Here is a 16374-nt window from a genome sequence, read left to right as displayed (position 1 = left end):
TACACCTACGCCCCCAAACTGAATGGCAGCAGGGTGCCTGCAATTATGTTTGCAGATGACACCCTGCTGCTGTCTAAAACCCCTATGGGGATACAGAGGATCCTTGATTCATTTGTGGCCTTCTGCACTGATAGGGGGTTAGAAATTAACGTGGCTAAAACCAAGTTTATGGTTTTGAACCCAAGCCAAAAACTGCGACCGAACCCGCTATTAGGAGCCACACGGCTCGAGAGAGTCTCCACCTTCGAATACCTCGGTGTGACTCTCAATGAAACCATGTCCTGGGGATCTCACCAGAGCAGGGCGAACCTCAAATTGGTACAAACTACAGGGGGCATCGCCCGGATGATGAATGGCTCCTCATACCGTCCGCTGGGGTCGCTCATCCAGATCTAAAAGGTGCAGGCCAGGGGTGCAACTATATATGGGGCGGAACTGTGGGGACACACATCCTGCCGTAGTCTGTCCTTAACGGAGAATAATTTCATCAGACAGATAGTCGCACTTCCGCCCAGCACCCCGCTCCTCCCCTTGAGGTTAGATCTGGGTCTACGACCAATAGCTGATGAAATAGGTTTGAGACCCATAGCCTTCTGGCGTAGGCTGTGGAGTAGCAACAATCTTGCAGCCTATAGGGCGGAATTGATGGAGCTATTGACCCACCCGAAAGCGCTCCGGATCCCCTGGATAAAATACATCCAAAATACTTGTACGAAAATGGGGTTCTCTGACCTATGGACTGATCCTGCTAATGCCGCACTAAACATTTCTAAGAAATACCTGGCCAATGCATATCATGAACAAAAATCGGCTAGGGCCCTAGATAGCCAGGGTGAAGGGTCACTATCCTCTGTATTTGTACAAAGTAAGGACTTATACAGGTTTGAGGGGGTTTTAGATGCCATTTCCCCTGTGCTGGCCAGGAAGCTGTTTCTCCAATGGAGATATGGCACGTTGCCCCTTCGATCTTTTACCAGCTCCTGGTCATCACCTCCCACCACTAAGCAGTGTCCGGCCTGTGATGCCACGGAGGAAACTGATTTACACGTGGTCCTCTTTTGCCCAGTTTACAAGGCTGTGAGGAAATACTGGCTCCTTCCACTGATTAGAAACATGGGTTGTAGGGAGTATGCCCCAATGTATAGGATTTTAAGATCTGATGTCACAGGCCCAACTGTGTTCGCACTGGCAACATTTTTCATTAATGTCTGGCACACCCGCAACCGTATTTTAAAGACGCAGGCTCCCTCTTAATTTTAAGATTCATAGTTTTTAAGGCATTTTTTAGCAACATGTAATTCCAATGTTTTATACTGTTTAAGTGTGTATTGATTAATTATACATGTTGATTACTGTGATTGTACATGTTGTATTGTCTATCTTTTATGGCCAATAGCCGAAATAAAGATTGGAATTAAAAAAAAAAAATTAGCATTTAAAAAGCCTTTGAAAATTCACTGAAAAAACCATAGGTTTCACACATGTTATAGTTAGGAATTAGCATTTAAAAAACCTTTGAAATTCACTGAAAAAAACATAGGTTTCACACCAGTTATATTTAGCTGGACATTTTACTCATACAAAACCATTGAAGTTCCCCCGTTGAAGACCATTGAAGACATCACTGATGACATCACTGATGACATCATCCAGTGAATGTGGTTTGCTTTGATATTTAAATATGTATTATAAATACACTACTTTGCGTTGAAGAATGAGTGGATATATAAATATAAATGTGTGAATGGTGGATTTAGTAACAGTGTCATTGATTGTTTCCTTGACTAATTTGTAGAGTCTCACTATATATACAGTGTAGTTATTAGACTGTGTGAAAGTCTTTATTGCTTTGTCTTAATTGCTATTTTAAAGACTATATTTGTTATTGGTCTCTTAACCCCTTAAGTGCTGCTGACGGCCAATGGTCGTCAGCAGCGCTACCTCCCCAGTGCTGCGCACGACCATTGAACGTCCATTCAGCACTAGTTCTAATGGACAGCGCAGCACTGGGGAGAAATGTTTACACGCAGCTAAGGTGTTAACTGAGTATTTGTATGGGTAAATGAATGTCTATGTGGTTTGGTGGGAGGTGTGTGATTGCCCAAAAATGTGTGAATAGTTCATTCAGTAGGTATATGAGGTTAAGACTACATGTTATAACAGTTTTTTCAGTGAGTGTATATGTTTATGGGTGTGGTGGTGATGAAATATTTCTCTCAATGGTACATCGCCATTAAACTTGAAAAAAAGGCTGTGTATGTGACAGTTATATCTTATTAAGTGTGTTTACGACTTAGTGATTGTATGAGTCACTATATGGATAACTGTATACTTGTAATAGTGATTTTATAACACACTAAGGGGGTCGTTATGATGATGATACCGCCGGCCCAGAGGATGTGGAAAAACCGCAGCGGACTGACCAAAGACCCACCGCCACATTAGGATGGCTGGTGGGTCCTGGTTTCCGTCCGCGGCTTTTCCGCCGCAGTCGGCTTACAACCGCGGCGGAAAAGCTCTAATATGGTGACAGTGTCTTCCAGACACCGTCCACCATATTAGGATGGCCTGTAAATTATGCTTTTCCGTAGCGGGTTTTCCGCCGTGGAAAAGCATACGGAACTTCACTGCGGGGGCCCGTTGCGGGCCCCCTAGGTGAAGGGGGGGTGCACTTGGGGGGTACCTATGGTACCCCCCTGCATTTGCATGCAGAAAGCGGCAGGCACCGTGCAGTGCCTGCCTCCTACTGTATGCAAATGCAATGCATGCATTTTTAACATTGCCGCGGGTGCAGCTTGAAGCCGCATCCGCCGCAATGTTAGAAATAGAGGATGTGACCGCCAGGGTGGCGGTCACAACCTAATTGCACAGAAGGGAACTCCGCATGCCATACGGAGGTTCCCTCCTGCTCTGGGGTCGCGGACGGACGCAAGTCCGCCCGCGATCCTACTGAGGCCCTAAGTGTGAGTTACTATCTATATAAATAGATGAAGTGGTGTTTGTATAAGTTTGTAGATGAATAAATGTAAGTATAATCAATTGTTTGCATAAGTCAGAAGGATGTCTTTATAAGTGAATACAATGTGTGCTGGTGTGTAATGTTGAAATAGGAGTATAAGTATATTTGATAGTGTTCTGTTAATTATTCACTGCATATAACTCTGAATCTATAGGTAAGTGATTAGATGTGTGTAAAGATCTATGAATCACTGAGTGGGTGTTTAGAAATTACTATTGGTGTGTCAATGGTTTCAAATATGGCACTTTCTATTTTACAGTGAGTGATGAAAGATTATACTAGTGTGTGACGAGGTGTATTTTATTGTCACTGGATGATGTCATCAGTGATGTCATGTGAGATGTCATCAGTGATGTCATCAGTGATGTCACTGACCATTTCATGAATGATGTAATATGTGACATCATCAGCAGTGGATTGCCGGCGCGTGAGTTATAGTGAGTACAACTAACTATAACGGGGGAATTTCAATGGTTTTGTATGAGTAAAATATCCAGCTGACTATAACTGGTGGGAAACCTATGTTTTTTTCAGTGAATTTCAAAGGTTTTTTAATGCTAATTCCTAACTATAAGGTGTGTGAAACCCATGTTATGTTTTTTCAGTGAATATACATATATATATATAAACACTGCACAACTTCCTGTGGAGGGACTGCATGGAGTAAAGATATAGCCACTTCTTTTTGACACAAGAGATGTAATAGCAGAGCACTTTCACCACGTCATTCACCACATGCCTGATTTTGATGCCAATGTGTGTGTGCATGATACTTAATAAGGTGCTAATGAGTGGACAGAAATGTATGCACATTCTCCACCATGCAAATTTTGCACGCAAAGAGAAAAGTGCATATCATGGACGGTGAATCACATGATGGCCAAGATCCTCATGCCATTCATATTTTGATTTGCAGGTATAACCCTGTGGCAAGTGTTACACGCTCTGTGCATGCTTTAAATATTTTGCATGCCGCACAAAAAAGACACTGCAAACAAATGATGGACGGAATGCTGACAATGCAAACATACTCCCCCAGTCAAAAGATCTGGGCTAAATCCATTGTTCTTTTGCTCACTATGCCACCCCACTTTGGACCCAGCCATATGCAAATCAGTCTTGACCCTGTGCCCCATAGGAACAGTCCAGACCGAATAGCTAGGCCAGGTCCTCCCTGGACCATAAACAAGCTTCATGGGACCGGTTTCAGGGTATGTCACCATTCTTCAGCCAGGCCAGTGTGAATCACTTGGAACAGGGAGCAAGGAACCCCCGTCTGGGCATATCCATCCTACATAGGGCGAAAAGTGTTACAGCAAACAAATGATGGACAGAATGTTGACAATGTAAGCTTTCTCCCCCAGGCAAAAGATCTGGGTTAAATCCATCATTCTTTTGCCCACTACGCTACCCCAGTTTGGACCCTGACATATGCAAATCATTATTGACCCTGTGCCGCATTGGAACAGTCCAGACCGAACTGCCAGGCCAGGTCCTCCCTGGACCGTAAACAAGCATCCTGGGGCCGGTTTCAGTGTATGTCACCATTCTTCAGCCAGGCTAGCTTGAATCCAGTAGTACAGTGAGCAAGGGACCCACATGTGTGCATACCCATCCCACTTAGGGCAAAAGGTGTTACAGCAAAGAAGTGCTCTCCATGCCACTGGAGTCAAGCTATCCTGGCTGATGAGGGCTGAAAGCCAAAAACCGTTCCTAGGATGCTTGTTTCCAGTCCAGGGAGGAACTGGCCTGGCAGTTCGGGCTGGACTGTTCCAATTTGGCGCAGGGTTAAGACTGATTTGCATATGTCTGGCTCCGAACTGGAATGGCATGGTGAGCAAAAAAAATGGATTTAGGCCCAGATCTATTTACTGTGGTGAATGTATGACATTGTTCTACATTCTGTCCATCAATTGTTCCTTTTGCAATTGTCACCCTGAGTGGGGAAGGTATCCCCAGATATGGGTCCAATGCTCTCCCTGCCACTGGAGTCAAGCTATCTTGGCTGATGAGGATTGAAAGCCCGAAATCGGTCCTACGATGCTTGTTTTCAGTCCAGGAAGGACCTGACCTGGCAGTTCGGGCTGGACTATTCCCATTCGGTGCAGGGTCAAGACTGATTTGCATATGGCTGGGTCTAAACTGGAATGGCATGATGAGCAAAAAAACAATGGATTTAGGCCCAGATCTCTGTAATGGGGTGAATGTAAGACATTGTTCTGCATTGTGTCCATCAATTGTTCCTCATCATTAGGGGAGAGACATATTTACGAATCCACCATGATGAAAGCCCAGGACCTTTTTAGGCTGTGAATATAGGGCTGAAGCATGTTTGCAATTTAGGGTCATAGGACCATTGCATCCTAATACCTCTACAGAGTTTCTGTTTTTTACCTTCCCATCCACCCCACTCATAAAGGGACACTTTCGAAGTGGATGAAAATGTTTACCTTTAAAGTTATGCCCCTTGTCGAACTTTCATAAGAGCTCCCTGAAATACGGTCGGGCCCACCATGACCTTTAGGAGTCAGGGTTAACCCAATGAATAAGCACGCCACTATTAGAGTGAATGAGGGTTTATGTTATATGTTATATCCTGGCTTTTATGTATTCATGCAGTCTCTTGCTCTGCCAGTGGAATGTTCATTAGATGATTTGCTACAGAATGTTGGGAGCCAGAGATATCAGTTGAGAAGGGCTGAACAGCAAGCTGGCTGCTCCAGGTAGGGTCTTGTATTGGATTTAACTGAATGACTTATGACTATCTACAAATAAACATCTAAAGATCCTCTACACGTCTGGACTCAGTTACTACAGTTATGTATAAAAAAGGGTAAAAGGGTTCCTTTCCCTTCCTTGTGGAGGCACCTGAACTACAGAAGTAATGCTCTTTGGTTAGTAGTATCCCCAAGATTTCAAAGTGTTTCTTTTACAAATCAACATCAAACAACCAAAGGGGTATAAACTCTCTGGCCCTAAGCCAATGCTGTAGTCGAAAGATTTATGGGCACTTTCAAGAGGGTAGCTCAACGAACATTCATGGAAGGTATTCAGTTTGAACCAAGCTATATGCCAGGCCCTCTGGACCTATCGATCAACCCCTCACTCCACAATGGGTGAGAGCCCAGCTACTTTGTTGTTTGGGAGAAGGATCAGAACAAAAGTACCTCAATGGACATCAGATTGATCAGTGAATGCTGGCAAACCTCGTAACACTGACGCAACTCATAACGGTAAAATGAAAACTTATGCCGATCAGCTAGCCACACCCAGTAAACAGTCTTCGGCAAAGGTGACTGGTGGTAAAACAGAGATAAAAAAGAAAAATGAAGACCCCTTTCCTCACTGACCTTTTGCAGGTGGTAGCGTTCAAGGGACACATGGTGACGGCATTTCGTCCTGGGAAGTTAATCACTCGGAATACATCACACTTTAAACACCTACTTCGAAACTCCGCAGCACCTAAAACTATGTCGGAGGCAACCCCACCTACAGGTCCAGCTCTCCAGTCTGTATCTAGGTTGCCTGACAGGGGTGAACTTCAATTACCTCAGATCACCAGAGCCAGGAGACAAGTGCGAGCTCCTCGTCAACCAATTGAGGAGATTTGAGTTCAAACAATGCCTGCCACTTTTTATTTAACAAAGGAAAACATGTCGCACATTTATCCTATACGCACTTGGGCTCTTGTGGTTCAGGGCGGACTCTGAGAAGTAACTACGTGATATGCGGGGGAGGTGTTAGGGTGTGGTTATGGAAAGTATGATGTAATGGGCAGTGTGTGAATGAATGTTCGGGAAGAAAGACATGTTCAACCACTGCTCCCGTGAATAGCATAATTTCTTTGCATGCTCCATGGTTGGGGAGGGCACTACATCAACTATACTTTTGTTTTACTTTTTCTGTAGCATAGCTCTAAAAGTCTAAACGTTTTTAAAATACCAGCTTGTTTTTCAGTAAGTAGTTATCACATGAACAAACACTGGGAGCAAAGCCAAGAAGAGGAACATGTCGAGCCTAAAAGGAGTTAGCAAATTGATGTGCTGAAATTCTCCACAGGTAGTAAGTATATGCCAGGACCCTCTAAGCCCTTAGTTGCTAAATAGGCTTTTACTGAAAATATCATTCGGTCTGCAGTTTCTGTTTCAGCAGGGTTTCTCACCACAAAATAAATCAAAAATCCAAGACTTACAAGTTTAGGCTGTTTACTACAAACTGGTCTACACACCCGGTACTGGGAATGAGTATTGATAAGGATGAGGAAAGGAATGTACTATGTAGTCACTGGTTATGGGGTGAGTACGAAATGCATGGTATTTTGTCCAAACAGAGACCTAGAATAACAGAAAAATATTTATACTTTTTTATTTTAACGTTATTGAAAGTCTTTACATGACTGCAAATACAACTATATAACACAACACACAATCAATTCAAATAGCTCATGATTAGCAGAGATGTGTAAACAATTTAATATCACACGTCTAAGAATGATTAAAAAACATTCATTAATTATACAACATTCCTTTAGATTTCCAACTGAATATTGCAGTTACTGCCTTCCTATCTGACCTCATAATTGCTGAAAATAAGTATTTAAAATTATTTTTTAATGTTTCTTATCTTATATTTGACATATTCTCCTAGTTATGGGCAATTCGGATTGCTTGTATCTTTAGCACAGAGTTGAGTTTGCTTTTTGTTAAATCTTGCATCACAACGCAAAATAAATACATTTGAATTTGAATCTAATACTGATATATGACAGAACATCAAAATGAAATGTATATAATTTGCTTGATTAAAGCTCAATGAGCTCCACTATCTTAGTTCGTATACTTAACAGGCAGAGGCAAAAGCAGTACGTTTCCCTTGTGACATCTATTGGTATTGCTTTTTTTTTTAACCAAGATAGCCTCCATGAGTGTGCACATGTATGCAGTGGCCATTTGTGAATAATCTTTCTTAAAAGGCCACTGCTCAGGTGTGGACCTTTGCATTCATCTTTGAATGATTTTTTATAAAGCAAAAATAATATTAATTACAAAATGACTGCTGTGCATGTGCACATGACCATTAAAAAATTGCCAACTTTCGATGTTTTAAAATCCTTTTAAAAATGGCCAGCCGCTGCAATATTAGTTTGAGCGCAAGGGGGTTGCGGGCAAGCGGGTGCTGGGATGGTTAATAAATAGACCAGAGACCCAAATGAAGGTGAGGAGCAGGGAAAGACACACAAAAGGAGAGTACATTGTGCACTGCAAATGAAGGATATGACATCAACAGTGGAAGGTTACCCCTCATCCAAATAAAGTATTGATGGAGCAAGGTTGCACATGTAAAGTGACTTGCTTGTATTCAACCCTCTCAAAAATATTATTAATGTACTAACTAACATGTTTTGTCATATTAAAATTGCATTACACGACATATTAGGTATCTAGGGGAAGCTTGACAATGTGTTTTTACTAAATATAATCCGCTTGAATTAAAATGGCTGCTTCTACGCGGATTGTTCTACTGACCATGCGTCTGTCCCACTCACGTGACATGCTTGGTCGGAAAACTTTTGCTTCTGCGCACTAGAACTAAAATGTCTATTCTGTGTACTAACGTGCGCGAAACTTACATCGCTGCTTTGCTAAGCTGTTTGCTTTGCCATACATCTAATGCAATAGTTAAAATAAAATAATGGGAATAGAGTAGAAAGAAGTGGCATACAGTGCAATCATTTTATTCTGTGTCTCTAAAACTGTTTCTTTTCTATTCTTGCATGTATCGTATTTGGGACTAAATGTACTGCTGAACTCCATCTTTGGAGAGACTGTGCTTGTGCGAAAGAAGCCCGAGCCACTGAAGCTGTGACATTGAACCCATGCCAATCTGACATGGATGGCAAGAACTATGAGAAGAGTGAACTTCTCACCCTGCCAGAGGACGCTGAAATTGAATAATTTGTTGAATGTCTTATTGTTACATTTCAGTACCGGGCAAAATAAAAAGTACATGGGAAGATAAAGTTATGGGAGGAAACATTTGAATACATGATTGACAAGTAACCTCATATCAATATGGTGTGATGACTTCCCCTCGTCCTTTGTCCAATAAAATTGTGGGATTCACACATTTGCAACATTTGGAGGCGGTACACTGACCTGGAAAATAGTATAACTAGGGTAGGCTTAGCTAGTTAGATTGTCCGACTTGTCCGAATAGCTGACCTGTCACTGGCCCAACGTACTCAATAGGTGATTGAGAGTAGAGTTGCTGGCGAAGCCCTCTGTCAGAGGATTGGATAACCCAATCGGGGTTCTGGGAAGGAGTTTGATGACCCAATTGTGGGTTTGTTAGCTGCAGAGAGGGTTTACAACGCTGGCGTTTGAACTTTAGCTGTGGTGCTGGTCTTAGTCTGTGGTGGTCCGGTCCTGATCCAATTTGGTCCGAAACCTGTCCTGATTCTGATCTGCACCTGTTCTTTCCTGCTGGCACCTGTACTTTGGGAGTCTTATCTTTTGACTCAGCCCGTGGCCAGGGTTGGTCACCACACCGTTCTAGGTAACTATAAAGTGTGGGTATGTCATTGTACTGTTTTCCCTTTTCTCTTCACCCACCCTTTGTCAAATTATTTTTAAGGATATTTCTTTCACAATTATTGCATATGTTGTTTTGATCTTCATCGTTCTAAAATAGAATAAGAAATTATTAATTATATGGTTTCAAACATTCAAAAGATTTTTCTTAGATAAAGAATTTAAACATTTCCCGAGTCTGTGGTTATTTATAAAATGCTAAATGTTATTTTACTGCCTATTTTCTTGCTAACTCCCTTGATCCTTTAGGACTATATTTATCGATGACTTGGATTGGTAAGACAAACGGTATGATTGAGTGTAGGTTTACCTGTTTAATATATATATATATATATATAGTTTTATGGGCCCATGTGAGTATGTTGAGCAGGTGAGCTTGCGCTCTATCAGTTATTTTGGTAGCAGAGGTAAGGTTAGGGATTAGTTAAGATAGGTAGTTAGTTATGTATTGATTATTTATCGATTATTGATTGTATTAATTTTATGTATTAACCAAAATTGTTAGTACCTGTTTTATGTTTTGTCTGGAAACCCCGGTGGCAGAATATCAGGTGGTAAATGAAAGCCACTCTGTAGTGAGGTCACTTGCCCGAGGAAGTAAGTGCATGGTTAGGTAAAACCGGAAGGGGTAGTAACAACAAATTGAGAGAGAGGGAATTGTAAAGGACACTCTCAGTCCCCCCGGTCAATCTTTTCAAACAACAAAAGAGTGTCATGAAAAACAAATGTATGAGCACAGAAAGCAGAGAAGGGAACATCAACCTGAATGAGTCACATTGGAAATCATTAGGGATTTCTAAAGAAGCCCTCACTCACCACCCTGGGTGGTGACATGCTTCATCATCGGGCCCACCAGGAGAAGCCGAATGCCTCACTGGTGTGCTACAACGCCAGATTACTGTGGAGCTGGTTATTCGTGGCAATAGTGTCAAAAGAAATGTGATTTTAAAATGTCAAAGGCTGTACCATACAAGAGATTTATTCAATGGTCAGTCCGACATAAATAAAAATATATGTGTGGAAAATTTACCAAATAATGGTTTGTATATTTCCACCTAAAGTGGGTCGACATGTTTCTGCCCATCTATGTGTAATTTTACTGGGCTTTCATCAGGACCGTAAGTAGTGTACCTCGGTGGTATGGGCGCGCTACGGCCCACCCTTCCCAGAGGACGTGAAAATTAAAATCAGGTGTGAAAATTAAAGGGTGCAAAAAACAAACCATCAAGTTGTGAGTTTTCCCTCAATTGAGAGCAACATGTATAGTCTGAAAACAAAAAGACATATACAAAGAAGACAAACAACACATAATTAGTGCAATCCATCTTTAAGGTTTTCTGCAAGAATGATCTCTGCGTGGACGTGCTAAAGGCTAGTCAATATTGGTGACTATGGTGCCATAACTGGTATGTTAGTGCAAGAAAATGCTGTTGTGAGAATCAGATACGCGTGTGAACATGCACTATGACAAGTAGAAATGGCCGTATGACAGAGAGGCTAATTATACATCACTCGTGGTTAGCGATCAAAGCGCCCGAATGTAGGGCCAATAGTGATGTAAAAAACGTCAAGGTAGTATAGATAACTGACGAATACTGGGAAGATTTCTCACTTGCAAATAAAAAGATCCACACCCCATAGGTCCCGGGAGGGGGTGGAGGTGACAATGGCACACCCTGTAGAGGGATATTAAAATTACGAAATGAGGTTTAGACACATGATATAAAGCGGACTCGCAGGTTACTTATCTCTTTGGTGGAGAGTAGGAAGGAGGATCTTACGCCCCCAACGCTGGACACCCGCTCGGCACCCAGCATCTCCTACTAGCGGACCTTGTGGATGTGGTGCCGGGGTCGGAGAGCGCTAAAGAATAGAGCCGACGGGGGCGGAGTTTGCTTGTGGGGGTGAATGGGCCAATCCAGACACGGGCATGAAAGAGAGGCTTGAAATGCAAGCCACTGACTAGAATAGACAAAACTACCCAGAATAAGACTGAATCGTTGCATGCATAATATGAACGCCTCTTACAAGTTTTTAAACAGTATAGTGGTTTAGAAAACATTGACACTAAAGACATGCCACATTTCATTTATCGGTTTGTGAATGGATTAAAACCAGAAATTTCACAATAGATTAAAGATCATAAGATCTGCTGGCAGGTCAAACCTATTGATGAAATACTCAAATATGTAAAATATTGTGAAGATGAATTGGACAATAAAAGAAAGAATTTAAAGGAAAAAGTAATGTGGGCACAAGTAAAATTAGCACAGCAACAATAACTTTAAATGAAAAATATTCAGACTCAAGGAGATGGAAATGGAGGTAAACCTAGGGGAAAATATAACCGTGATGAAGCTAAAAAGAAATTTCTTTGTCACAGGTGTGGCAAGTTGGGACATTGGAAGAACGAGTGTAAGGATGTATTAAATAATAACGTGCAAAATAATAATTTGAATTCACAGACGCAGAATGAGGTATCGAAAAAGCAGCAACAACAGGTAATACAAAACCAGTTACCATTGGCGCCTAAGCCGACCCCTGGGAGTCAGCCTACCTACAGTGTAGATACCACAAGTTGGGAAGGAAGTGGTAAGAGAGGACACAGTCACACCCCAATTTCTTTTGAGTGACTCATACTTTGATGAAGACAGTTTCTGACGGTGACTGAGGGGGGAGGACCAGGAGTGTGTACTTGGCGCATCCTTGCAGGTAGATCAGTCAGGTCCATACATTGAGGAAAAGGTTGAAGGAAATGATGTTACCTTTCTGTTGGATACTGGTGCCTGGATACTGTGAGAACAGCAGATGTTCCAAACCTACCCCTCTCGGGAGAAGTGATCCAAGTAGTGGGCATTTCTAATAAACAAATTAGTACCCCAGTTACAGAACCAATGGAAGTCAAAATAGGTAATTTTAACGAAATGCACACATTTGTTGTATGTGACTCCAGTCCGGTAAACCTGTTAGGCAAGGATTTGCTGTTCAAAATTAATTGCACTATCTTTTGTACACCAAATGGTGTTGAAATTCAAACTCCAGATGAAGATAGAATTTATAAAATTATGTTAGCAAAGCAAGAAACTGAAAAGAAAAGTTTACCATAAAAGACTTGCCAAAAGAATTACAACATATGGTAGATCCTAAAGTGTGGGATTTTACAGGAAAAGATGCAGATGTTGACCCAGTAAAAGTCACGGTAAAAGAAGGTGCAGTTTACCCAAATATTCGACAGTACAAAATGAGCCCAGAAATAAAAGCAGGTGTTGCACTAGAAATAAAACGTCTAGTTGAAGCAGGAATTTTGCAGAAAATAATGAACAATCCATGTAATTCACCAATAATTGGCATAAAGAAACCGAGCGGAAAATACAGGGTCGGACAAGACCTTCGCTAAATCAATAAAATTGTTGTCCCATGTTGTCCAGTGGTGCCAAACCCTGCTGTGATTCTGTATCAAATACCGTGGGCAGCAGGTCTGTTCACTGTAATAGATCTGTGCCACGCGTTTTTCTCCATACCATTACATCTAGATAGCAGGTATCGACTACCATATCTACGTTTGGAATTGCGTCCCTCAGGGGTACACGGAAAGTCCATCGATTTTTAATCAGATTTTGAAAAAGTGCCTTGAATCTCTAATATTGCCTGGACAATCACTCTTGGTGCAATATATAGATGACCTGTTGGTGGCATCTAGAATCGAAAAGACTGTGTTACTGATACTATCGCTTTACTGAATCATTTAGGAAAAGGGGGACACAAAGTATCATCTGAGAAATTGCAATATTGTATCACATCAGTGAAATATCTGGGGCACCAGATAGAGATAGGGTTACTTCTGAAAGAATCAGAATAATTCAAAACATGAATCTACCTCAAATGCAGAAAGAAATCAGGATGTTTCTAGGAGTTGTAGGTAATGGATTGTGTGCTTTGCAGTCCTAGCACAACCATTGATACTAATGACAAAAAAAAGAGCAAAAGACCCAGTAGAATGGGATGATAAAAGCATGTCATCTTTTCTGAAATTACGAGATTATCTGTGTTCAGCACCAGCATTAGGGATGCCTGATTATTCAAAAGATTTTGCATTGTTTTGTGATACACGAGACAATTGTGCACTTTCAGTTCTGACTCAGACCCATGGTCTGAAGAGACGTCCTGTTGCATATTTTTCTTCTACACTTGATCCAGTGGCAGCAGCATTGCCAGGATGTTTGAAAGCAGTAGCAGCAACTTGCATTAGTCTTGAGCAAAGTGAGTCCATTATTATGGGACATCCAGTAACAGTATACGTCACACATGCAGTTGGAATTTTGTTGACCAGGACTAAAACTCAGTACCTAACACCTAGTGGGCTCACTAAGTATGAACAAATTCTTGTAGGTGCAGAAAATGTAACTATTGCTAGGTGTAATATTTTAAACCCAGCAACATTGTTGCCTGCTTCACACTTTGCAGAAGTTAAAGATGAGATTGAACACAATTGCATTGATCTTACAGAATATTGTACTAAACCTCGCCCAGATATAAGAGAAGAGCCACTAATAAATTCAAAAAAATGAGCTATTTGTAGATGGTTCATGCATGCGACATGAGGAAGGAGTTTTGAGTGATGCTTATGCCGTTTGTACTCTATGGGGTCAAGTTGAAGCATCATATTTACCTGGAGTCAAATCTGCACAGGTAGCTGAACTAATTGCATTGACAAAGGGTAGGAAAATTGGAAAAAATTTGAAAGTGACTATTTATACTGATAGCCAATATGGCTATGGAGTTGTGCATGATTTTATCCAACTGTGGATGCAGAGGGAGTTTCTGACTTCATCAGGCACTCCTATTAAAAATGGAAATTTTGTGAAAGATTTGTTACAAGCAATCCAATTACCAGAAACAGTATCTGTGGTCAAGTGTGCTGCTCAAATATCTGGCAATGACAGAGTGACAGCAGGTAACTGATATGCTGACCAATTAGCTCAATATTGTGCCTAAAATAAAATGGCAATAAATAGGAAAATTGAAACAAATGGAAACAGCTGCCAACTTATGTTGCTAGAGAAAGTGAAAACTTGGGAAGAAGTGAAATACTTGCAAAATGATGCAGAACAGGACGAAAGGGAAGGATGGGTGAAAATAGGATGTCAGAGAAGGGCTGGAGATGGTGTCATTGTTTACCTTGATAGAAGGCCTGTGTTGCCAAACTGTATGCTTGTTCCTATGGCTAGGATGTACCATGGTGATTCTCATCTAGGGCGGGATGCCATGACTAGATTATTCAGACAAACTAGGTTCAATGCAAAGTTCAGGAATGTTGCAGAGAGTCTTTGCCATAGGTGTTTATTTTGCCAACAAATGAATCCTGGGAAAAAAATGTAGTGTTGCCAGGAAAGATTGGAGAGCAGAAGGTCCTTTTATTTGACTTCAGATTGATTTCATTCAGTTACCCCCATGAAGAGGAATGAAGTATGTTCTTGTCATTGTCTGCATATTTTCAAAATGGGTAGAAGCTTACACTACACGCAGGAATGATAGCATCACAATAGCAAAACTACTACTAAGAGAGCTCATACCACGTTTCGGTTTTCCAGTAACAATTGAATCAAACTAAGGAAGACATTTTAATAATGAAATAATTGGTCTAATTTGTGAAGCATTTAAAATTGAGCAAAGGCTGCACTGTGCATATCACCCAGAGGCTTCTGGAGTGGTAGAACAACTGAATGGCACAATCAGGTCAAGGTTGGGAAAAATATATGAATCAACTCGTTTAGAATGGCCAGATGCTTTACCTCTTGTTCTGATGGGACTCAGAAGCATCCCAGACAGAAAAACAGTCTTGAATCCTCATGAAATACTCATGGGAAGAGCAATGAGGCAGGCATGGGTGCCAGGACATAAGTTGATAAACATATCTGATGATTTAGTAATAGAGTACTGCAAAGAACTGGCTGATCAAGTGCGTTCTATCTCTCACCAGGTTGGAGAAGACGCTGTCACCAGGCAAACAACTCCAGCACATGATCTGATTCCAGGTGACTGGGTTGCAATACAAGAACATACACGAGAATCTTGTCTAGCTCCGAGGTGGGGAAGGCCAAAACAAGTGATATTGGTTACCACTACAGCAGTAAAATGCGAAGGAATTCAGAACTGGATCCATGCAAGTCATACTAAAAGGGTGGCTGAACCTGATGAAACTGAAGCTGAAGGTTGTGCAGCTGAGGAGTCCCAAGAAAGTGATTCCGAAGTAGTTGATGATGAACAACCGAGCAGCAGTCAGGATGAATGGATTCCAGTGATTGCCATTCCTGCACATATTGTGAGAACCAGAAGTCAGACTTATTAAGATCGACAGATTGATAGTGAGGATGAGTCAGGAATATAAGAACATACTCAGATTACAGAAATCAAAGCCAATAGTAATTCTGAGGAGGAACAGTTAAGGAGGGATCAATATACTCAGACATTCCAGATTCCTATCACAGTTCCAGAGTCTGAGGAGGGACAGATAGGTAATAGGGTGAAGGCTCAGGAAGAAGAAAAAAAAAGTTTGAGATACCTGAGCAGGATCACATAGATGTAGAAAAACGTGTTCAGGAAGGAAAAAGGGAACCAAATTAAAGTTGATTACAGAACACTCCTGAACAAGGCCAGATTAGCATCCAGGCAGAGGAAACAGAAGCAAGACCTGGACCAAGTCAGATAGAGAGGGATACAGATGACGAAGATGTACAAATTGTGACACAACTGAATGAGAATAAA

This window comes from Lissotriton vulgaris, chromosome 10, assembly GCF_964263255.1.
Source record: "Lissotriton vulgaris chromosome 10, aLisVul1.2, whole genome shotgun sequence".
Classification (NCBI taxonomy): Eukaryota; Metazoa; Chordata; class Amphibia; order Caudata; family Salamandridae; genus Lissotriton; species Lissotriton vulgaris.
This window is presented reverse-complemented; position numbering follows the sequence as displayed.